Genomic DNA, 24,412 nt, shown 5'->3' on the forward strand with positions numbered 1-24,412 from the left:
CTACGTCACGTTCCAGGCGCCCGGAAGGGATCCAGGCGCCCGGGACAGCATATAAAAGAAGCCCCAGGCAGGAGCTTCAAAATCATCATTACTGAGAACTCTTCGACTGCTGGTCCTGCTGCTCCACGTTCCTGCGACGCTAACAAAGCTCCGACAAAGTGCTTCTTCGTCTTTTTGGTTAATTCCCTTGTCGGTATTACTTTGTTTCATTAGCATTCCTTGTACTCATTTTGTAATTATATTCGAATTGCTAGTGATTGCCCAACGAAAGTGGTCAAGGACCACGGGCCTTCGAGTAGGAGTCGTCACAGGCTCCGAACGAAGTAAAAACAACTGTGTCTACTTTTCTTTTCCGCTGCGCTTATACTCGATATTTTCGAATCGATATTCACCCCCCCCCTCTATCGAACCTATCGGTCTTACACTTTGTTGCCAACTTTCCCAACTTTGTTGCTTCCTGGTATGAAAGTGCCTTAACATGTTACTTAATCTAACCCGCAAGCTAATCACCCCTCGTGTTATTCTCCTATAGTTCGGGCCCTCCGTAGACTGTAGGGTTAGGGTTTTACCATGGTCTATCATTTGGCATGTTCTTTCAGTGATCCATTTATCAGTTTGACTGAGCGAGCCTATTTATCCAAAGCATTGGTCTGGAGTTGGTTCAAGATCATCGAGATGGTAACAACATTGTGCTCTCGGTACACATCCCATGTGTGCCCTATCATTGTGCCCTCGTTGCATATCCCAAGCGTGCTGGATAGGGCGGTAAATGAACCAATTGTTCAAAAATAAGATTGGTGTTCAATTTAATAAGGAATTATTTTTGTTCGTTCAATACAATACAATTTCAATACCTTACGAATAAATTTGAACAAGTATGTTGGTGAATAATGATAATCAATAACTTTTTTATAAACATGTTAAATAAATAAAATAAAATAAAATAATTAAATTTAGTAAATAGTTGAACAAGTTTCAAACAATAAATAAGGTTGTTCTTGTGTAATAGTACCACAGTAAGGCACTTTTTTTAATTTCCCAAATATTTAAGGATTGAGTTTAAATCTCGATGAATTAACGAATGAATTTTCTCTAATGGACGATTGATCTAAGAACACTGGATTGATGGACCGGTGGAAAATTTTTATGGTTGGATTGACCATCCCAGGATTAGTAAGTTGAATACTTGAATTTTCTCTATTGGACGATTGATTGGTCTTGATGGACCTTTCTTCGGAAAAATTTTTCTGATTGGATTGACCATCACAGGATTAGTAAGTTGAATACTTGAATTTTCTCTATTAGAAAGTTGTTTGGTACGTGATTTATCTTTCTTCGGCGGAGTAAAATCATTTTTTCTTACCAAATTAAAAAAAACACTAATTAAGTTATTTCGATTAAATTGAAGGACCTAATTAAATTATTTCAAAATTTAATCTAAGAAAACATCAATTTATTCAATTCTAATTTTAAAATTTCTTATTCATTAACTGAACATTAATAATTAATTCAGTAAAAAAATTCAATTATTTTTATGTGTTTTATATTTATTTTTAAATATATAAAATTTTAAGATTTAATTTCATGCACTATAATTAATAATTTAAAAAAAACTTAATTTAATATAAAAATTTAATTTATCTTGGTCGCGTGCGTCGAACCCCTACAATAGTGCAAAACAGGGATGCCACGCGAAGGATCCAATAGCAAGCTACTGTAATGATCCCTCCCCAAAATAAAAATTAATTTAATATCATAGTGAACCAATTGTCCATGTATCAGATATTAAACTGATAAGAACAGATACTACACTTGATCTTAGCCAAAAGGCCGAGAAAGGTATGAATGAGAAAGTCTCATAGCCTCTTCTTTTATAGCACTAGTTCCACTCTGTCAATTAAAAACAAACGATATGGGACTAAATTCTAAACCCTAAACTCTAAACTCCACCTAGTATAAAAGGTCATTACAGTTTTTTTTTGTTTGTAAATAGAGGCGAGAGTACAACTCCACCTGGTATAAATGGCCATTAGAGTTTTTTTTTTTAAGAAGAGGCGAGAGTACACTGCAAACCGTTATCTTTCTCACGTCTCCTTCTCCTTGGTCGTGGAAAAGAAAGGAGAGTCTTGTTGCTTGCGATTTTGTTCTCGAGGCAGTTAAGATTTGTTGCTTCACCGCTGTAGCTGCGTCGACGAGCAGGACCTCTCCTCCGTCGGTCACCCACTCTCCTCCTCGCTCCCTCGTAAGCTGATCAAAATCTTCGCCGAAGCTGTCTATGGGTTTGATCCCTCGATTCGCTCGGCTCGTCACTAGTTGGCTTCAGATGCTGATCCTACAGGAAATGGGGAACGTGGGAACATGCCCACGTTCCCCACTACTCTTAATGGAAAAGTCCATTATATCCTTGGGTTATTTTCCTTTATAAGGGGTACGTCCAAGGATCATTGGGGGGTGATTCACGGTGTAGAGAAAGAGACAACGGGAGAGTGAGAAGAAATTTGAGACGGTGGGATTTGGTTCGTGGAATTGTGGAGAGCCTTCCGATCCTATGATTGATCTCCCGACATCAAATCTGATCGTCGCCGATTGTAGATCTGCGGGAGATTGTTGTAAGTGTTTACCATTTTAATTCATTTTGATTCATGCATATTGAGTATCAACAATGGTATCAGAGCATATAGTTAGTTATAAATGCATGACAAATCTCCTGTTTAAAATTGCTACCCCTTCCTTTTGCTCTTGTTTGCTGCCGCTCAGATCGATTTTGTTGCCTGTTGCCAACACATAGAAAGATAGCGTCCATGTCGCGAACTTCCCCAATTGCCGACGTCGTAGGCCTTGAGGGACACCCACAGAGTTGTCTCCGATTTGGCCGGTGGCTGTGCTCATGGCCGCCACTCGCAGAGGCTTTGCGTCATTAGCGTCGGAGGGCTATCCCCAAAGACTTCCCCTGGCTTTTGGGCACTAACATTTTTTTTACTTGTTTTAGTGTGTGCAAGATCAAAGGAAAACTTTTTCTCATAGTAAAAAGTCCTATTCCAATCAATAACCAAGTCACCATTGCCAGCATGCCCTCTTTTCTATTTTCAGACATGATCAATCATACTGTCAAATATTTTGAGGAGGAAGTCTCAATTCGTGCATCTTACTCTTGAGGTTTTGGTGGTTCTCATTTGATATGCTGGGTTCATCCTATTGAACTCCTTTTGTTTCTTTTATATCTACTTGAAATGGCCTGGAGGGAAGAGATGTGGAAAGTCAATCTTACTTTGGCCATCGTGCTTCCTTCTCCCATTGCAAAATATATTAAAGAACTTTGTTGCCAACTTTCCCAACTCTGTTGCTTCCTAGTATGAAAGCACCTTAACATGTTTGTTAATCTAACCCGCAAGCTAATCACCCCTCGAGTTACTCTCCTATAGTTAGGGCCCTCCGTAGACCGTAGGGTTAGGGTTTCCCCATGGCCTTTCATTTGGCTTGTTCTTTCAGTGTGACCGAACAATTTACTTATCAGTTTGACTGAGCGAGCATGTTTATCCAAAGCATTGGTCTGGAGTTGGTTCAAGATCATCGAGATGGTAACAACATTGTGCTCTCGGTACATATCCCAAGCGTGCGCTATCATTCTGCCCTCGTTGCATATCCCAAGCGTGCCGGATAGGGCAGTAAATGAACCAATGGTTCAAAAATAAGTTTGGTGTTCAATTTAATATGGAATTATTTATGTGCGTTCAATACAACACAATTTTAATTAATTGGGCATGTTTCAATAACTTATGAATAAATTTGAACAAGTTTATTAGTGAATAATAATCATCAATAACTTTTTATAAGCATGTTAAATAAATAAAATAAAATAAGTTTAAATTATTAAATTTAATAACTAATTGAATAAGTTTTAAGCAATAAATAAGGTTGTTCTTGTGTAATAGTACCACGGTAGGGCACTTTTTTAGTTTCTCAAATATTTAAGGATCGTGTTTAAATCTTGGTGAATTAATGGATGAATTTTCTCTAATGGACGGTTGATCTAATAACACTGGACTGACAGACCGGTAAAAAATTTTCATGGCTGGAGGATTTGCAAGTTGAATACTTGATACCAATTAAATTGAGAACTTGATAACATTTAAAATTTAAAATGAATAACCTAATCAAATTTAAATTTTTAATTAAATTATTTCAAAATTTCATCTAAGAAAACATCAATTTATTTAATTATAATTTTAAAATTTCTTATTTATTAACTAAAAATTAATAATTAAATCAGTAAAAAAAAATTTGATTATTTTTTATGTGTTTTGTATTTATTTTAAAATATATAAAATTTTATGATTTAATTTCATGGACTGTAATAAATAATTTAAAAATAAACTTAATTTAGGTGGTGTTAGAATGAGGAGAGAGAAAGTATAATGAGAGAGAACAAGGAGAGAAAATGAAATGAAAGAAAAATTAAACAAATATACTAAGGGTATTTTTGTCCAAAACTTAATTCCTATTCCTATTCCATCAAAACCTAAGGGAGGGGGTGGGTTTCATCCAGGTTTGGAAATGAATCCATTCCCTTATTTCCAAACCTCTAAACCAAACACCACCTTAATAGAAAAAGTTAATTGAACTTAACACACGAACCCTGCAATAGTACAACACAAGGATAACACACGAAAGATCTAGTAGATGATCTATCCCCAAAAACAAAAATTAATTTAATATCTTAGTGATCCAATGGTCCATGTATTAGATATTAAACTAATAAAAACAAATACTACACTTGATCTTAGCCAAAAAGCTGAGAAAGATATGAATAAATTAGAGCCATAGCCTCTTCTTTTATAGCACTAGTTCCACTCCGTCAATCAAAAACAAACGATATGGGACTAAATTCTAAACCCTAAACTCTAAACTCCATCTAGTATAAAAGGTCATTACAATTTTTTTTTGTTTGTAAGAAGAGGCGAGAGTACCACTCCACCTGGTCTAAATGGCCATTAGAGGTTTTTTTTTTAAGAAGACGCGAGAGTACATTGCAAACTGTGATCTTTCTCACGTCTCCTTCTCCTTGACCGCGGAAAAGAAAGGAGAATCTTGTTGCTTGAGATTTTGTTCTAGAGGTTGTTAAGGTTTGTTGCTTCGCCACTGCAGCTGCGTCGGCGAGCAGGACCTCTCCTCCGTCGCTCACCCTCTCTCCGCCTCGTTCCCTCGTAAGCTGATCGAATTCTCCGCCGAAGCCATCTGTGGGTTTGATCCCCCGATTCACTCGGCTCGTCACTAGTCGGCTTCAGATGCCGATCCTTCAAGCTGCGTCGCATGGTTCCTCTGTCGCAATCGCTACTAGCGGCGTCAATGAGACCGCAACCCGGGATGCCCTAGATGGTATCCGTGTATTCGCAGCGAGGGCACTGGAGAGCCCTGTTCCTCAGCGATCTCTGGGACCAAAACGAAATATCAAATTGCTTCCTTTTTTCCCTTCTCCCGTTCATACTAACTACTGATTTTCTAAATCTTTCTTCTCTAGATCTGATTACCACCTGCTCTTAGTTTGTTCGATTAGGCAATTGTTAGCTGTTCTGTTTCATTGTCCTAGCAGATTGATTGATACATGATCAACTACTTTTGTGTGGATTAGTGTGTTTTAGTGGTTGCACTCCTGAGGCATTTTGGATGTTTTTGTTGGTGAGTTTAGCTCTTCTCTTTTGATACTTGCAAACTCATCCAAATTTGATGCAGCAGGAGTTAAACTAATTGCAGTTGGTGTTGGGACTCCTGGCAAAGCTTGCGTGCTTGCTGAACGGGTAATGATTCAATTTTGCAGTTAACTTTGATTGTAGTAATTTGTTGTTTTACAATAGTGTGTTTGTTCTATGTTTCGCAAGAGAATGTATCTCCAGAAACATGGAGATTTCCGGTTTCCTTTGCTTATGATCATTGATCTCCTTCATGAGAAATTTACAAGGATCATTCGCTGCAGAACAATTCACGCGCCTAGAATTGATCCAAGCATCTCAATTTTTTTTAAAAATTTATTCCTTTAAATTGTAAATCCTAAACACCCAAAATACATATATTATATAACCCATGGGTACTTAAAATTTTTTAATTTTAATTTTTTTAGCTTGAACACTAAAATCCAACTCCTAAACCCTAAAGTTTAAATCTAATCGGCTTAACTCAGGAGCTAAAAGAAATAAATTTTAAAAAATAAATCTAATACAAGATGGGCACCTATATATATATCGTTCGCGGTGGAACAGTCCACAACTCTGTTGTCGGGCTCATAGATTAGGATAGCGAAAATTGTCGACAGAATAACTTTGTCGTCGGTATATATTTACCGATGGAACTAGTTATTCCATCGGTAAATGTACCGACGGAACAGTAATTCCGTCAGAGTATAATTTTGCGACGAATTTTACACCGACACTTTATTTTCCGTCGGTAAATGCCTATACCGACAGAACTACGACAGAATATTCCGTCTGTAATGCTGTTTTTTTTTGTAGTGGAACAGTCCATAACTGTGTTGTCGAGCGCATAGAATTGATCCAGACACCCCAATTGAAATACATGTGTTATTTTATTTTATTTTTTTAAGCTCCGAGTTTAAACTAATTAGATTTTACCTTTAGTGTTTATATATGTTAAATTATAATGTTCAAATTAAACAAAATTAGATACTCACGGGTATAATATATATATATATATAGGATATTTCTTTTAGCTCCGATTTATGGATTTTTTTAATTTTAAAATATAAAAAAAATTGAGACGCCTTGATCAATTCCAGGTGCCTCTACCAATCAGGCACGGACGATCAAATAACATACTATACACACACGGATGCTAGCCTAGGCGACATTCGTGGGCAGCACATTGAATCAGCGAAATACGAATTTTTTTAGCTCCACTTATGTCAATAAGAGTTTGTCTTTTGAGTGTAGGATTTGGATTATAGTATTAAGCATAACAAAAAATTAAATTTAAAAAAACAAATTGGATATTCAAGAGATGTGCAGAGTAAGGTATGCAGAATATCTAAACTATATTTATAGTGTTTTGTTATCATGCACACCCATGTATACGCAAATCATGATCATTTAGGGTATGTTTTGTTGGAGGTATTCTTGATAACATTGGTTATCGATCCAAGATCATCAACGAAAACCTGTTAAAAAAAAATGTTCACTTTTTTAACCTAAACTCTAAAAAAAAATTAACAGTATTGTATGTTCATGAATTTCTCATAAATGAGTACCTAGAATAATAAAATTATATATAAAGAGTTTTATTACTTTCACATACACAATAAAAAACATAAACTAATAAAATATTTTATGGGGATGCGGGGTATCGATACCCATACCTCTCGCATGCTATGCGAGCGCTGTACCATCTGAGCTACATCCTCATTAATAGGTTTTAATGTATATTATCAGATATCATTACAAAATTATTTGTCTCGTAGATTGATGAATTTAGTGAACGACACCTCGGACTTTCACCGTTATGGCGAATCTTCGGTTCCAACGGCACCTCGTCGTATAACTCTTCCTCATCTCTGCCGCTGCCCTCGCGCTCCACTGGGTTGCCTTCTCCTCTGCGATCCCTGCTTCCTCCGCGTCGTCGAGGGAAGCCGCCAAGGCAGTGGTGGAGAGCAAGTACTTGTATTGGGGCGACCGCATTGATTGCCCCGGAAAGCACTGCGACACCAAGAGTCCAGCCTCCGATGCACCCTCCAAGAAGCCCTCTTCCTCGGAAGGTCCCATCAATTTCTCTTCTGGTCTACTACCTTGATTTAATATTCCATCACTATTGTGGATGATCTTCTTTGATTCGTTGAATTGGAATTAAGAACACTCCAAGTTTCTGGGATTATGAAGATTTGCCTTTGAGCATTTGATTTGGGTGTTAAAGTTCACTCCTTGCGTATAAAAAATTTGTAGGAAGAATTCTAGATGGAGGAATTAATTAATAGTTGTTTTGTACTGACATTATGCTTGTTTAAAAAATTTGCAGAGTATTTGTGATGCCTTCTAGAATGTGCATCAATCCAACACATAACAAGAAGGGGATCCTGCACCAAAGCGGAAATCCAAATACAGATGGAATGTAAAATTACTCAACTCCTGTTACATTATTTGATAAGTCACAGACATTATTTTTGTGTTTTTCTAAAACTTTAATGAAGCATTGTGCAAATTTTGTTCCTTTTTTATTTAATCAATAGCGGGTAAACTTATGCTCATATACTCTTTCATGTAGCTTTCTGCATCTTTCCCGTGGATCATATACTCTTTCTGATAGGTTGTGCAGTGGGTTCCATTCCACTTTGTCTAATGTATGTTTTGTTAATATTTAATTTCTTTAGCAATTTGACATAGCTAGATTGTCACTTTGATATCAAATCTACTTGTAACTTGAAAGATATGCACATTCCTCTCTATATTTAAAATCGAATGAAAATTGTGCAGCTGTTTTCGTGTTTTAGTTAGACTAAGAGACTGGAATCTGAGCCAGTCTTTTTGTGCAAGATACCTTAATTTTTTAGTGTATAGTGAATTTAAGAATATTAGAGATGTCATTTCAATGACTCGTATGAAACCTTGTATGGCTTTTTGTTTGAAATGCTTTCATTTATCAAGCTCCCTTTGAATATCTTCTTCATCAAATGCACTTTCTAGATTCATTATCCTTTTCTCTTTATCTTTCAATTAGTGTCCTGGGCCAATTTTCTTTTAGGAATTCTTATCCCGACTATGCTTTATGTGCTTGTCTTTACATTTTTGCACTGATATCGGTTCAATCAATGCAATTGGTTATGGTCACTTGATTTTTTTAGTTGGGCTACAAGTTCTTCTTCTCTTGATTCTTTATAGGATTTGGATCTCATTTCAAGTAAAATACCAGTGATTTCGGACAACTCAAAGGCATGGTCACACATATTGTCAACAAATTCGAAATTAAGAAGAAAAGGAGTGATTCACGTGAATGGAGTTAGCAGGAGTGATCTCAACGAAAATAATCACTACTCCAATGTGCTACTAATTAACCGCACTGCGAGTCCTCTTGCATGGTAAGTAATCCGCACATGAAATTTTCTTTATTTCCCAAGATGTCGCCATGGTTAAATGGTCCGATACTTTGCTAGGTGATCTTTGAATCTTCAAGCTCTAGTCTTGACCATGATGAACATCCAGGTTTATGGAGTGCAAGGATCAAACCAATCACAGCTCTGTTTTGCTACTGATCCGGCGGTAAGAACAGGGACCCCCCTCTGAGAGAATTCAACGCCACATGAAGTTAAAGGGTCAAACGGCCGACCGGAAAAGGGGAGACCGGTCGGCCGAACGGAGTCTCAGCGGAATCAAACCCGACGGGGAGTCGGGTCTCCAATGCTCATGGGGAACAAGATCGTCGGGCCGATCGGGGAGCCCACTCGGCCGAAGGCATAAAGTAGCATTACTGTGAACAGTCAGCAGAGTACACGACCGGGAATCTCCCGAGCGGACCAGCACATACGACCGGCCGGACGTGAGGAGACTGCCGACCGGCCAGACGCTCGGCATGGGGTAAGAAGAGACAAAAGGACAAGGGAACATCTTCTGACAGCGGGTATGCTCAACGACCAGGTCATACGCAGGATCTTACGACAGAGGGTTCCGCTGTCCCATCAGAGATGTGCTCGGACTGTAGCAGTATGGTGTCAGGTAACCTCTTCTGATATACCCATACTGAGGTATGGTTAGAGGACACGCATTCTCCCTTATTCGAAGCCACTTGCCTCTTGCCTGACTTGAGCGTCGGAGGGTCGTCGCCGGGAACCCCTTCCCGGCCTGACTTCTTTGCAGGTTCGCTGAAGACTCGTGCGACCGGTCTGAGATCCACGTCAGCAGTTCAGAGGGCGCCACGTGCCCAGCGTCCGTTGAGTCAGCATTCGGACAGGATCAATTTGGCGCCGTCTGTGGAAACGCACCTGCATCCGAGCGGACGCAATGGACGAAGCTGGACGACCGCACTCGGTGATGCTCTCCATAGAGGAGTTCGACGCTCTGATCGAGACAAGAGCAGCTAAGCTTGTGGAACAACAAAGGCAGAAGTCGCAAGCCGAGCGGATTGAGCAGCAAGCGACATCAGCATCAGGGGGACGAGCGGAAGCACCGCATGCCACGGTTCCATTTCATCGGGCCCTATTCCGCACACCTCCTGAAGCCGCAGCAGGTAATCGTGATCGAGAATCTTCATCAGATGAAGTACCAATACGAGACAACAGAAAAGGCAAGGCCCCCCGAGCGGACGCCTCCCCCGAGCGGATCAACCATCAATTCTCAGAGGCCATCCTGTGGGACCCTCTGCCAAAGCACTATGTGCCCCCGGCGATCGGTGAATACAATGGAACCACCGACCCGGACGATCATTTGGGTAAGTTCGACAACACAGCTACCCTTCATCAATACACAGATGGAGTGAAGTGTCGGGTTTTCCTTACCACCCTCTAGGGATCGGCTCAACGGTGGTTTCGAAGGCTGCCTGACGGATCCATCACAAGTTTCAAAGACTTCCGCACAACCTTCCTCCACCACTTTGCAAGTAGTCGACGTTATCAGAACACAAGTGTCAGCCTGTTCGCCATCAAGCAAGAGCCCAGAGAGCCACTCAGAGCTTATATCCAGCGATTCAACCAGGTGGCCATGGACATTCCAACGGCCACCTCAGAGACAATGATGAACGCATTTACGCAAGGCCTCGTGGACGGTGACTTCTTCCGTTCGCTCATTCGGAAGCCACCCCGAGACTACGATCATATGTTACACCGGGCCAATGAATACATCAATGTGAAGGAAGCCCAAGCAGCCTGAAGAAAAGAGGTTCCAACTGAGCGGCCAGCCCCTGCCGAGCGGAAGGCTGTCACTCGCCAGGAGCCACCCAGAGGACCGCGGGCCGAAGCAGTCCTCTCTCACCATGTGAGGTCACATGTCCAAGAGGTAGCTGCTGAGCGTCCCAAACCAAAGAAAAAGGTATGGACCCCCATGTTCTGCTCATTCCATCGGACCGACACGCATAACACAAGAGATTGCCGAAACCTTCCTATGATCGCTCACCCCGTTCCCCGGAGTGGACGTCGTCGATCGCCATCATCTGACAGGCGACAGCGACATCATGAAGCCGATCGGATGGTATCCGACCGGCGACAAAGACAGATTCCCGAGCGTCATCATACTCCAAGGCGTGAGGACAATCCCCGGAGGCCTAGGGAGCAGCCTAGGACGTCCACGCGGGAAGAAGAAAATAGAAGTAATACTTCCCGAGGCGAAATCAACATTATCGCTGGCGGACCGACCGGAGGTGACTCCAACAGAGCAAGGAAAGCAAGCGTCAGGCAACTTCAGATCCACGCGGTCAGCTACAGCCAAGAACGGGTGAGCGGGTCCAAAATCAGTTTCAGACCCAGGGACTTGGAGGGAGTTGAAGTGCCACATGACGACGCTCTCCTCATCAAAGCGGTAATAGCTAACTATACTATTCACCACGTTTTCATTGGTATAGGAAGCTCGGTCAATATTATATTCAAAAAGGCCTTCGACGAACTACAAATTGATCGAGCCGAGCTGCTGCCCATGACAACCCCCCTCTATGGGTTTACGGGCAATGAGGTTCTGCCGGTCGGACAGGTCTGACTAGCTATTTCGCTGGGAGAAGAGCCGCTCAGGAGGACGCGGACGGCAAACTTCGTAGTGGTCGACTCTCCCTCAGCATACAATGTTATCTTGGGGCGACCGGCGCTCAACGAGTTCCGAGCGGCCGTCTCCACCTTCCACCAGAAAATCAAGTTCCCGGTGGAAGATAAAGTGGGAGAAGTGTGAGGAGACCAGCTGGCAGCTCGGCGATGCTACGTCGAGATGGTCCGAGCTAAACTAAATTCTGCTCGGAAGGCGCCACGGATCGAGGTAAACGCCATAACAGAGAAACCGCCCTCTTTGGTGTATGAAGAAAAAGAGGAAGTACAGATTCACCCGACCCGATCGAAGGCCACCACATTCATTGCGGTCGATCTGGAGGCGAGCCAGAAAGAGGAAGTGATCAAATGCCTCCAGAGAAACTATGATGTCTTCGTTTGGTCGACGCACGAGCTGCCCAGAATTTCACCAAGTATAGCGCAGCACGCGCTCCACGTCCGACCGGACGCACGGCCGGTGAAGCAAAGGAAGAGAGACTTCAGCGCTGAACAAAATGCTATCATCCGGGCGGAGGTCGAGAAGCTCCTGGAAGTCGGCCACATACACGAGGTCCTGTTCCCGAGCTGGCTGGCGAACGTGGTACTAGTCTCCAAGCCGGGCAACAAGTGGAGAGTGTGCATTGATTTTCGCGATCTCAATAAAGCATGCCCAAAGGATTTTTATCCTCTGCCCCGAATTGATCAACTGGTGGACTCCACAGCCGGCTGCGAGTTGATATGCATGCTCGACACCTATCAGAGCTACCATCAAGTGTCGCTCGCCCGAGAAGATCAAGAGAAGGTCAGCTTCGTTACAGCAGACGACACTTACTGCTACAATGTGATACTGTTCGGACTGAAGAACGCGGGGGCAACCTACCAGCGCTTAATGAACAAAGTGTTCAAGGAGAAAATCGGACGCAATTTGGAAGTGTACGTGGACGATATTCTCATCAAGTCCGTCCGATCGACCGATCTCTTTAAAGACATGGAGGAGACTTTCTGAACGCTGAGGAAGTATGGAGTTAAGCTGAACCCTGGGAAGTGTCTGTTCGGGGCAAAAGGCGGGCGTTTCCTGGGCTACATAGTGACCGAGCGGGGCATCGAGGCAAATCCCAGCAAGGTGAAAGCACTACAAGATATGCCGCCCCCAAGAAATCTGAGGGAAGTACAGCGCTTGACCGGTCGGATAATAGCATTGTCCATATTCATCTCAAAGACAGCCGATCGGAGCCTCCCGTTTTTCAAAATCTTGCGCAAAGCCACTAAGTTTCATTGGGATGAAGATTGCGATCGGGCGTTTGAAGAACTGAAGGCATATCTGAACTCTCTGCCTGTGCTAGCCAAGCCAGCTGTGGGTGAGCCGCCCTGTATTTACTTATCTTCGACCGAGCAAGCAGTAGGCTCGGCATTAGTGAGGGCGAGCAGAGAAGAACCCGTGTATTTCTTAAGCCATATTTTAAAAGACGCTGAATCTCGCTACACTGGACTCGAGAAGCTGGCTTTTGCTTTGGTCCTCGCCGCTCAGAGACTTCGCCCCTATTTCTTGGCACACACTATCATCGTCCGGACAAATAGCCCTTTGGGAAGAGTGCTGTTGAACTCAGAAGCGTCCGAACGGCTCATCAAATGGACAACAGAGTTGAGCGAATTTGACATTCAGTATCAACCTCGCTCGGCGATAAAGGCGCAGTCCTTGGCGGATTTTATCACCGAAGTGCAAAGGCCAGAGCCCGAAGCTATGTGGAAAATATTTGTGGACGGATCGTCCACTCGGCTCGGGAGCAGGATTGGCGTGCTATTACTCTCTCCCCAAGAAGAAAGGATGCACTTATCCGTCCGGCTGGATTACAGAGCCACGAATAATGAAGCGGAGTATGAGGCGCTCATAGCCGGATTGCAGGCCGCCCGGCATGTAGGGGTCGGTCGGGTAATACTTCATTCAGACTCTCAGCTTGCCGCCCAGCAGCTCTCAGGCACTTTTGAGATTAACAACGCTTGGCTCAAACACTATGCTGAAGCCTTCGAAAAGCTCAAGACCAATTTCAGAGAAGTCATTATCCAGAAGATACCCCGAGCGGAAAACCAGGCGGCAGATGAGTTAGCCAAACTCGCAAGTTTGATAACGCCGATCGCCATCTAGCAGCCAATTGAACAAGTATCTTTGGTGGCACACGTCGACCGGATGGAGGGCCTCGCGTTCCCGAGCGATTGGAGGACAGCCATCATAGAGTTCCTGCGTTCAGGTGCGACACCGTCCGATCGGGAGGCTGCCCAGCTATTAAGAAGGAAAGCCGGTCAGTTCACACTCATTGGAGACCAACTCTACAAGAAGGATTTCTCCCGCCCGCTTTTGAAATGTGTGAGCTCGGAAGACGCGGCGTACATCCTCCAAGAAGTGCATCAAGGATCGTGCGGAGGGCATCCGGCGGACGATCACTGTCTAGGAAGATCCTGCTGGCCGGATACTATTGGCCAACCCTGCAAGCAGAAGCCGCTCGGACCGTTGCAACATGCCTTTCCTGTCAGAGGTATCACAACTTCTCCCACCGACCAGCGGAGGAAATGAAAGCAGATATTGTATCCTGTCCGTTCGATCAGTTGGGAATGGATATTGTGGGTCCATTTCCTATGGCGACCGGTCAGCGGAAGTTTCTACTAGTAGCGGTCGACTACTTTTCCAAATGGGTGGAGGCCGAGCCACTAGCCAAGATCACCAAGCAGATGGTCAAGAAGTTTATCTGGCAGCATATAATTGTTGGTCCCTTTGGAGGCCGGCAAGAGGGGAGGGGTGAATTGCCCTACAAATTAAAACACGAACCTTTCTCGGATTTCAACTATGTCATGAACACTTGTAATAAATAAATAGACAAAATAGAAGGATTGCTAATCCAAGGAAACTATCGATTCTCCTGGAGTAGTCTCAAGAAAGTGCGATTACAAGTGATTAATTCTTATAGCGGTTAAACTTATGGAGTTTGACGTCCATTCGAAAAGTCAACTGCTCGGCCCACTAGCTTGGGTGATCTCCCATCCGAGGCTCACCAACCTTCCTTCCTTCCTCCGACGTCTTCTGCCCACTCTTCCGCCCTCCGCCCTTCGCTTCGTTCCTAAGTTCCACTTAGACACAAGGGTTAAACAACGCAGGACCTAACTTAACTTGTTTGATCACATCAAAACACCTCGGGGTTCCAACAATCTCCCCCTTTTTGATGTGAGCAACCCAAGTTAAGCTAGGGAAAAACAGATGCAATAAAAACAATTTATTTGTAATTAAGTCCAAAGATATTTAAAAAGTTTATATAAACATTCTTTGATCACATTAAAATAGGGTTCTTTAAACAAGTCTAAAAAAATTTAAGTGAATTTTCATAAAACTTTCTAAGGCAATTAATATTAATTTCTAAGGCAATGTTTCAAAAGAGAATATTTAGTAAAAAAAATTCTAAGTCAATATTCAGAAAATTTTAACGTGAATTTTTATAAAAGATTTCTAAGGCAATTTTCAAAGGAAAATGTCTAAGACAGTATTCATAGAAAAATTCCTAAAAAAAATATCTAAGTTAATTTAAAAAGATTTAAGTCGATTTCCAAAAAGAATTTCTAAGTCAATTTTCAGAAAATTTCTAAGTCAATAATTTTCAGAAAAAAATTTAATTTTTTAAAAAAATTATTATAAATTATATAAATTGAATAACTCTTTTAAAGCATTAGGTAAATTAAATTAATGCTTTTTCAGTTAGTCAATTAAACTTTTCATTTCGATACTTGGCTTCCAGGTCGTGGCGAGGCACTAGGCCTTCTTGGTTATTGGAGCAACAACCACTTCCTTAGACAAAGCCTCATAATGAAATTAGTCGTTTAATTTCCTTGCTGAAAATGCTAAGTTAAATTAAACAGGTTTTTGGAACCCAGTAGAGGTTCCTACCTACAGGGTTAACCAAGTATTTCCTAGGTACATAGATTTTTGATATATTTCTAATTTGACTTTGATGAAATCTATAATACCAATTTAAACCTCTATAATTTCTAAAAGTAGAAATATTTGAACTTTTATATTTTTTCAATCTTTCTATTTCTTCTTTTAGTTTTTCATTGTGAATTTTCAATTTATCAAAATCCTCTATTAGACATGATTTTGCTAAAATTCCTTTTGTTTCCAAAATTTCATTTTTTAATTTAGCATTTTCTTTTTCTAATTTATACATGGATTTAGTCATTGCCTTAATGCCAGAGTAAAGTTGATCAGGGGTAAGAGGCATACCTCACTTACCATGTCAGACTTAAAGCCTGAATCTCCCCCTGCTTCGCTGCCTTCATCCGAGGTCGCTCCCTCTTCATCGTTGCTCGATTCTGATATACTTTGTCCATCGTAGCTTGCCATCAGTGCTATCCCGGCGTATTCTTGAGCTTCTGATTCAGATGAAGAAGTGTCATCCCAAGTTGCTTTTAGGTTGTGTTTCTTGGGAGACTTCCTTTTGTCCTTTTTGAGTTCTGGGCAGTCTTCTCTTATGTGTCCCTCCTTCTGACACTGGTAGCATCGCACCTTTCTTCCTCCTTTTTGATTCTTTTTATTCTGCATTTTAAATTTATTAGACCTAAAGAATTTTTTAAAATTTCTTACCATGTGCGCTGATCGCTAGTCGTTCATCCTTCGTTCATAGTGTATCCTTTGCACATCTAGTTTCAAGAAACATTCTCTAATGTACTTACCTGTGTCCGAGGCGCCGGATTGGCCCACTGAGTTCCCGATGTTTCACCGAGGTTCTCGAGACCAAGATAGTTCTTTTACCTTTTCATGTAGACCGGCTACTTTCTCACCTTTCTCCAAGCGGATGTTCATTAGTTTGTTTCGGAGGATGTCCCTTCTAGCGAGCTTCGCTTCGGATGTGCCTTCGTGGAGTTCTAGAAACTTCTTCCAAAGTTCTTTAGCTGATGAGTAGCTTCCGATGCGGTTTACTTCCTGAGGCGGTAATACGCTTAGTAGGTGATGTTCCGCACGACTGTTTGCTACGAACTCATTCTGCTCTTTTTTTGTCCAATTGCTTTCTTCTTTTTCTTCACCGTTCTGATTTGTTGGAGCTACAAAACCGTATTTCATAATAAAATAAATTTCAATCTCGGTTTTTAGAAATACCTCCATACGACGCTTCCAGTCTGTGAAGTTCCCCTCGAATTTTGGTGGAACGATGCTTGGTCCGGCCATCTTTCTTGCTTCGATCGACGGTTAGTCCTCCTGAAGCGTCCTCGCTCTGATACCACTTGTTGGTCCCTTTGGAGGCCGGCAAGAGGGGAGGGGTGAATTGCCCTACAAATTAAAACACGAACCTTTCTCGGATTTCAACTATATAATGAACACTTGTAATAAATAAATAAAAGAGACTAAGTAAAGAAAAACAAACACCAGAGTTTTACTTGGTTTGCAATCAGGGGATTGCTAATCCAAGGAATGTAAGCGCACTATCTGATTCTCCTCTGGGCGGAGTAGCCTCTTACAGCGTTGAACGTACAAGAAGAAAAGTAAAGCACACAGAAGTTGATTACAAGTTCGTCATTCTGATTAATTGATTTCGACCTATAGTTCCGCGGGATAAAACTTTATCTCGAGTTTGAGATCTGGTCCTCATTGGCGGATGGTTCCGACCAAAAGTCAACCTTGACTTTTTCTCGCCTCCGCTTCAGGCGCCTTCCCACTAGCTTGGGTGATCTGCCATCCGGGCTCACATGTTCGCGTACTCTTGACACTCACGCACCGCTTCCGTCCTTCTCGCTAGTCGCGTGTTCCTTTCTTAGACACAAGGACCTAACGTTTGATCACATCAAAACACCGGTTCCAATAATCTGTCGTTTCGGCATCCCTCGCCGGCTCGTATCTGATAACGGACGACAGTTCACCGGGAAGCAGCTCGAAGACTGGTGCAAAAGTTATGGCATTGAACAACACTTTACTTCCGTGGCGTATCCCCAAAGCAACGGCCAAGCGGAAGTAACCAACAGAGAAATCCTTAGAATTCTTCGAGCTCGGCTTGACAACATGGGAGGAAGCTGGGTGGACGAGCTTCCAGGCGTTTTAAGGGCTATCCGCACGACCCCAAAGGAAGGAACGGGCGTCACGCTGTTCCATTTAGTGTACGGCGGCGAAGCTGTTATCCCAATTGAAGTCAGTGTGGATTCCGTCCGGATCCAGCACTATGATGATGACAATGCCGAGCGGAGGAACATGGAGTTGGACTTGATCGATGAAGACTGAGACAAGGCGGTCGTCCGGCTGATGGCGTACCGACAGCGGATGAAGCAAAATTACAACCATTGCGTAATCCCCTGAGCATTCAAGGTCGGCGACCTAGTGTGGAAGAAAGTAAAGCCGGTCGGTAACGTTGGCAAGCTGGAGGCTCCTTGGGCGGGCCCCTTCAAAGTCATCGAAAAGCTCCGCTCGGGTGCTTATTATTTGGAGGATGAAGACGGACGGCGGCTGGATCGACCATGGAGCGCGAATCATCTCCAGCCGTACCGAGCTGGGTGAGAGGTGCGCTGATGTAATTTTATATATGTTTTGGTCGCCTATGTCCTTGTAATGCAGGAAGCAAAATGATATAAGATGGCAAATATCTCCGCCGAACAGCTGTGTTAAAATTAGTCTTAAAGGCCGTCGAGCTCCGACGTTAAAAATCGAGAGTCGAGCCGGCGACTATAAACCCTCCGAGCGCAAGACCGTCGAGCTCCGACGTTAAATATTGAGAGTCAAGTCGGCGACTATAAACCCTCCGAGCGGAAGACCGTCGAGCTCCGACGTTAAAAATCGAGAGTCGAGCCGGCGACTATAAACCCTCCGAGCGGAAGACCGTCGAGCTCCGACGTTAAAAATCGAGAGTCGAGCCGGCGACTATAAACCCTCTGAGCTGAAGACCGTCGAGTTCCGACGTTAAATATCGAGAGTCGAGCCGGCGACTATAAACCCTCCGAGCGGAAGACCGTTGAGCTCCGACGTTAAAAATCGAGAGTCGAGCCGGCGACTATAAACCCTCCGAGCGGAAGACCGTCGAGCTCCGACGTTAAATATCGAGAGTCGAGCCGGCGACTATAAACCCTCCGAGCGGAAGACCGTCGAGCTTCGACGTTAAAAATCGAGAGTTGAACCGGCGACTATAAACTCTCCAAGCGGAAGACCGTCGAGCTCTGACGTTAAAAATCGAGAGTCGAGCCGGCGACTATAAACCCTCTGACCGGACGAAGGAAATATAGATAGGACTTGTGAGCAAGTACCCAAAAATACTCGCCGTCAACACCCTTTGACCATCTATACTCGCCGATCGGCCAAGTACCCAAAAGTACTTAGTCAACATCCAGCGAACAACCTCTTCTGTCGAAACAAGATATATTCATCCGAGTGGACTAGCTACACAAAATACTTCGTAAAAATCCCTTTCGAACACAAGAAAGGTGGCAGGAAAGGCGAATAACGAGGAGAATTAAGGAAATACAAACAACGGTAGTTGGAAATCCGAGTGGCCAGCATACATACTGATTAATAAGTGAAAAAGCAAGCGGAAGGATGGCATTTAAGACATTAAGGCCGAGCGCCTGAATTACAAAAAAGTGATAGTTTTTAGCCGAGCGGCTGGAATACATATAAACTTCTACTCTAAATATTCGTAGAGATCATTCGGGATGTTGTTGAGGAGCGTTGCTTGGTCCTGAGCGGGGATAACGGTGGAATCAGGAAGTTGCCCTTTAGACTTCAAATATTCTGTCGTGGCATTCATGGCAAGTTTAAAGGCCATGTACATCCGCTCGCAAACCCTCTCCGAAAATTCGGCCGAGCGGATGTAATTCTGTCTCAGGGCGGCGGCCCAACTTGGCTCGACCTCTTGATATTCTTTAAGGGCCGCTCGGGAAGCATCGACAGCTGCCTGATGTTCTTGTAAAGCAGTCGCAAGCTTCGCCACCTCATCCGATCGGGCAATCTTCTCGTTGGCCAGTTGCTCCATCAACTCTTTAACTTTTTGCTCCAGCCCCCGAGCCTCTACGTTCTTCTTCTCCAGATCGGAGATAGCCGTTTTCTTCCGCTCGGTGGCCAGGCTTATCTTGCGATCCAGTGATTTGTTCAGGTGATCAAGTTCAGCCAGATTGTGCGCTTGGTCGGCCGTCTTCTTCCGCTCGGCCTCCAGTAAATCTTGAGTCTTTTTGAGCTCTTTTTGCAGCTCGGCGTAGGATGGACCTTGTGAGCCGGAAGGGCCGCCCGGAGCCTTCAGCCTCTTTAATTCTGCGCCCACCATCGCCAGACGACTGCAAACGGCGATCTCCTCCACCCATCTCTGGCACGAGCAAAGTTGTTAGTCACCGGTCGGAAAGAATGCGTAAAGGACTTGAGAAAACAAACTTACCCCAGTGGCCTGTTGCATGTGGCTGTTGGCCAGATTACTGAGGGGAATCATTGCGACGCGTGCCCGAGCGTCGGCCCACATTTCAGCTAAGGGCCCTTTCATTGTGATCAGGTGCTCGGGCGTCGTTGGCCGATCGGCTTCGGGCATTAGTTCCCCGGTGGGGAGATGCAGGGAAACTCGGATGGTGTGACGCCGACCGGGCGTTGTCTGGGCGAAAGTCAGGGAAGGATCAGAGGTCGGCGCCGAAAATTGCGACAAAATTGCTGAACGTTGGACTTTGCGGGGAGCAGGTGGAAGGGCGCTGATTGGAACGGCCTTAAGGGGGTCCGCAGACGTGTCTAGTTGGGAGGGCGTCCGATCGGAGGAGATCGCCTCTACCGCCGCTTTGCCGCGAGAAGCGAAGGTGGTCCGCTCGGATGGATGGACCGCAGATGTAGCTGAGCGGAGTGGCATTTCCGCTCGGCGCCTCTTTTGTCGGAGGGGGCGCTCTTCCTCTTGAGCCGAGCCCTCCTCTCGAACAGAAGGCTCTTGACTAGCAGTTGCGCCATCCGCTGGCTCCGGGAGAGAAGCCTGGGTGGCCGACTCCCTAGCATTTGTCCCGCTCTCCCCCTCATTAGAGCCGACCGACTGGATGCCGAGCGTCTCCATTTCTTTGGCCGCCGCGGCTTCGAGCGCCGCCGCCTTCCTCTTCAAAATGCCAGCCATCACCGACTCCATGACAATGTTCGCTGCAAAGGAAAACAGAGAAAATCAGTTAGCAATTAAAACGAATGCACAAAGTAAAATTCTTACCGAAGCCGCTCGGAAGGGGGGTCCTGATCGGATTCAGACCGAATATATACATCAACCCTTCAGGCAGGAATTTGTTGATGTCAAACGTCAGACCGGCTAGCATGTTGGCGGCATGAAGATAGTCCGGTCGGGTTTTGAACCTTTTGAGCTCTGGTGAGGTTGGTGGTCCGATCTGCCACTTCGTTAGGAAGGGGGCCCGCTCGGGCATACGAAGGTAGAAGTAGAATTCTTTCCAATGCTTATTGGAAGAAGGAAGTTTATTGAAGAAAACTAAACCGGGCCGAGCCTGGAACATATATGTGCCCAGCTCAGACTGTTTAGGGTAATAAAAATAATAGAAAACCTCCGGTCAGAGGGGGATGTGGTGGATTTTGAACAGGACAACGACGCCGCATAAAAGGCGGAAAGTATTGGGGACTAGGCTTCCGAGTGGAATGCCGAAAAAATTGCAGACTTCAACGATGAAAGGATGAATGGGAAATCGCAGACCGGCTGTAAACTGGTCGAGGAAAACACAAAAGGCTCCGCGCGGCGGTTTGTGAGGCCGAGCGGAGGAAGTGGGTAAGATAATTTCGAAGTCAGATGGGATGTCAAAATTATCCATCAAAATATCGGCGTCGCGCCGATCGAAGCGCGACTCCATGGTAGTATACCATGGGCCGAGGGATTGGTCTAGAGGTTGGGAGGAGCTAGCCATTGGCCGAGCGGACGAAATCAAAAAAAGGCAAAGGTGGAGGATAGGAGAAAGAAGACAGCAAACGAAAAGAGGCCCCGAGGATCGAAACTCGGAAAAGAGAGGCAACGAAAACACAAGAACCAGAGATAGAACAGAAAAAGGGCCTTACAGAGAAGAAGGAGGATCGACGAAGAACGTGGGATCACCGGAAAGGGAGAATCGAAGTCGCCGGAGCACTGAAACGCCGAAGCTTCTGGGCACGCGAGAGCAAAAATGCGACGAAGGTGGAGAAAGCGAAGGCTTTATAGGGTTGAGCCCGAGCAGCCTCCACCGTCGGATTCAGGTCACAAGAACCGAAGCACGCATCAGGCCGTCCATTTCAAATTGCCTCGGTCTTATCGCCTGCGACGCCGCCGCCGTACGATGACGACAGCAATGCCACGTGGCATTCCACCACGGGAGAGCATTTAATGAGCGCCTTATCGAGGAATAGAGCGCGTGCTTTGCCTTAATGATGGAGATTGGCACGAATTAGGAGGAGATCCGAGGGATGGTGGCATTGACTGAGGTCGTAGTTAGCACCACATCGGCCGAGTGGAGTATGGTTTCTTGGATGAGCCGCTCGGCGAAACAATCGTCCAGTCAGTCGGACTAATCGCCTCCTTCGACTAGACTTGAATGGGAGGTAAGTGATCCGGAGGTAAGAATAGGGACCCCCCTCTAAGGGAAGTCAACGCCACGTGAAGTTAAAGGGTCAAACGGCCGACCGGAAAAGGGGAGACCGGTTGACCGAACGGAGTCTCAGCGGAATCAAACCCGACGGGGAGTCGGGTCTCCGACGCTCATGGGGGACAGGGTCGCCGGGCCAATCGGGGAGCCCACTCGGCCGAAGGCATAAAGTAGCATTACTGTGAACAATCAGCAGAGCACACGACCGGGAATCTCCCGAGCGGACCAGCACATACGACCGGCCGGACGTGAGGGGGTTGCCGACCGGATGGGCGCTCGTCATGGAGTAAGAAGAGACAAAAGGACAAGGGAACATCTTCTGACAGCGGGTATGTTCAACGACCAGGCCATACGCAGGATCTTATGATAGAGGGTTCCGCTGTCCCATCAGAGATGTGCTCGGACTGTAGCAGTATGGTGTCAGGTAAGCTCTTCTGACAAGCTCATACTGAGATATGGTTAGAGGACACGTATTCGCCTCGGTATGTGTGCGTGAGCCTCTTCACAGCTCTATATAAGGGGTCTCACACTTCGCCTGAGGTACGCGATCTCAGATCTTCGAAGCCACTTCCTTCGTTTCATCTTGCCTAACTTGATCGTCGGAGGGTCGTCGCCGGGAACCCCTTCCCGGCCCGACTTCTTTGCAGGTTCGCCGAAGACTCATGCGACCGGTCTGAGATCCACGTCAGCAGTTCGGAGAGCGCCACATGCCCAGCGTCCGTTGAGTCAGCATTCGGACAGGATCTGCTACCACATGATTTTCTTCCTACGATGGCTGCCAAAAGACTAAGGAATGTAGCAGATAAGGTATTGGTTCTCCAAATTTGTTATTTGACTTGCAAAATAGCTAATAACTATCTCATAATACAAGTAAAATATCTTTCAAGAGAAATTCACTTTTTGTTAGGGTTGTGATGTTTTATGACACAAACCCTTTTAGAGAAATTCACTTTTTTTGTCACGCCCCAGAGGAGTCCCTGTCCGAGAAAATTTCGGCAGCATCTCCTCTGTATGGTGGACAATCTGAAACTTTCTACAAGCACTAAATACCTCAGCCACATGCGGCTGGAATAATAACAACAAAATAAACCATCACCACGCAGTTTATATAAGTAAACAAAAAGATAATACCCTGACTCGAAATCCACCCTACTCCACTACACTCGTAAAGCTCAAATCCGACGAACTCACCTCTTCTGCTGTCCAGGCAGGCATGTAGTAGAATAAAATCCAAATCATACCAAAAATCCATCAACATCTCAAAATCCATACAAAGTCCAAGTATCCAAACAAACCAAGTCTATAACATAGTCAAAAAGAAAACAAACAAAACCAGTAGATCCGTAAGTCTTCGGGTCTTCAGGGGACTAGCAACTAGAACTCTCTCCTGACAGCATCATCCTGAAATATAACAACAATGGAGGCGGGGTGAGTCCAACACTCAGCAGGTACAGTTGATATGCAAAGTAAAGAAATAACATCTAGCACTAATCATGCGTACAGTCTCCTGATAAAAATAAAGGTAAATGCAAATCGAAGAAGACAGGAGAGAATCTGTACTAACCAGGACCCAGTATAAGGACGAACAGTCCGAAAGGTATAGAAGACCTGTATGCATGTCAAACATAGGTATCCAAACAATATGCAGCATATAAATGCAACAATCACAATCACAAACAATAAATGCATCATGCATATGATGCCAATGTCATGGTCACCCCTGACGCCAGTCAGCCAACTCACAACATAAGTGGGACCAAGTGGGTAGGGCTGTGACTACCGTGCACTCCGCAACACTACTCCTGATGAGTGATCGAGTGGACGGGATGCTGTCGGAGTACATACATACTCCTACCCCAAATCATAAATGGGGGAGCGCAATGCTCTCATCTCCCGGTACGCTATGACGGGGAGGAATCTCTAACGTGCTACACGCTGCGTCACACTACCCCTGAGCGGATCAACGGAGCACCGGAAGAGTCAAACTGACGTGCTACCACGCTGTGTCACGCTACCCATGAGCGTCACAACGGAGCACCGAACAGTGATGAAAACTGGCAAAGTGCTCGACAATAATGGAGCAATCTATCGCACAGCATGCGATCATGCAAATGGTGC

General features: G+C 44.5%; 1 non-coding gene and 2 pseudogenes across 1 annotated transcript; 1 reads left to right on the forward strand and 2 right to left on the reverse strand.

The window, feature by feature from the left end:
- Window positions 1-1,645: 1,645 nt before the first annotated feature.
- On the reverse strand, window positions 1,646-1,843 carry LOC122037704. Its single transcript, XR_006127717.1, has one exon. It is a non-coding gene; the product is annotated as a U2 spliceosomal RNA (small nuclear RNA).
- Window positions 1,844-4,620: 2,777 nt separating this feature from the next.
- On the reverse strand, window positions 4,621-4,805 carry LOC122037674 (annotated as a pseudogene).
- Window positions 4,806-5,285: 480 nt separating this feature from the next.
- The window catches only part of LOC122037662, a 48,732-nt pseudogene continuing 29,605 nt past the window's right edge, over window positions 5,286-24,412 (forward strand).

The sequence above is a fragment of the Zingiber officinale genome, unplaced genomic scaffold, assembly GCF_018446385.1.
Source record: "Zingiber officinale cultivar Zhangliang unplaced genomic scaffold, Zo_v1.1 ctg72, whole genome shotgun sequence".
NCBI lineage: Eukaryota > Viridiplantae > Streptophyta > Magnoliopsida > Zingiberales > Zingiberaceae > Zingiber > Zingiber officinale.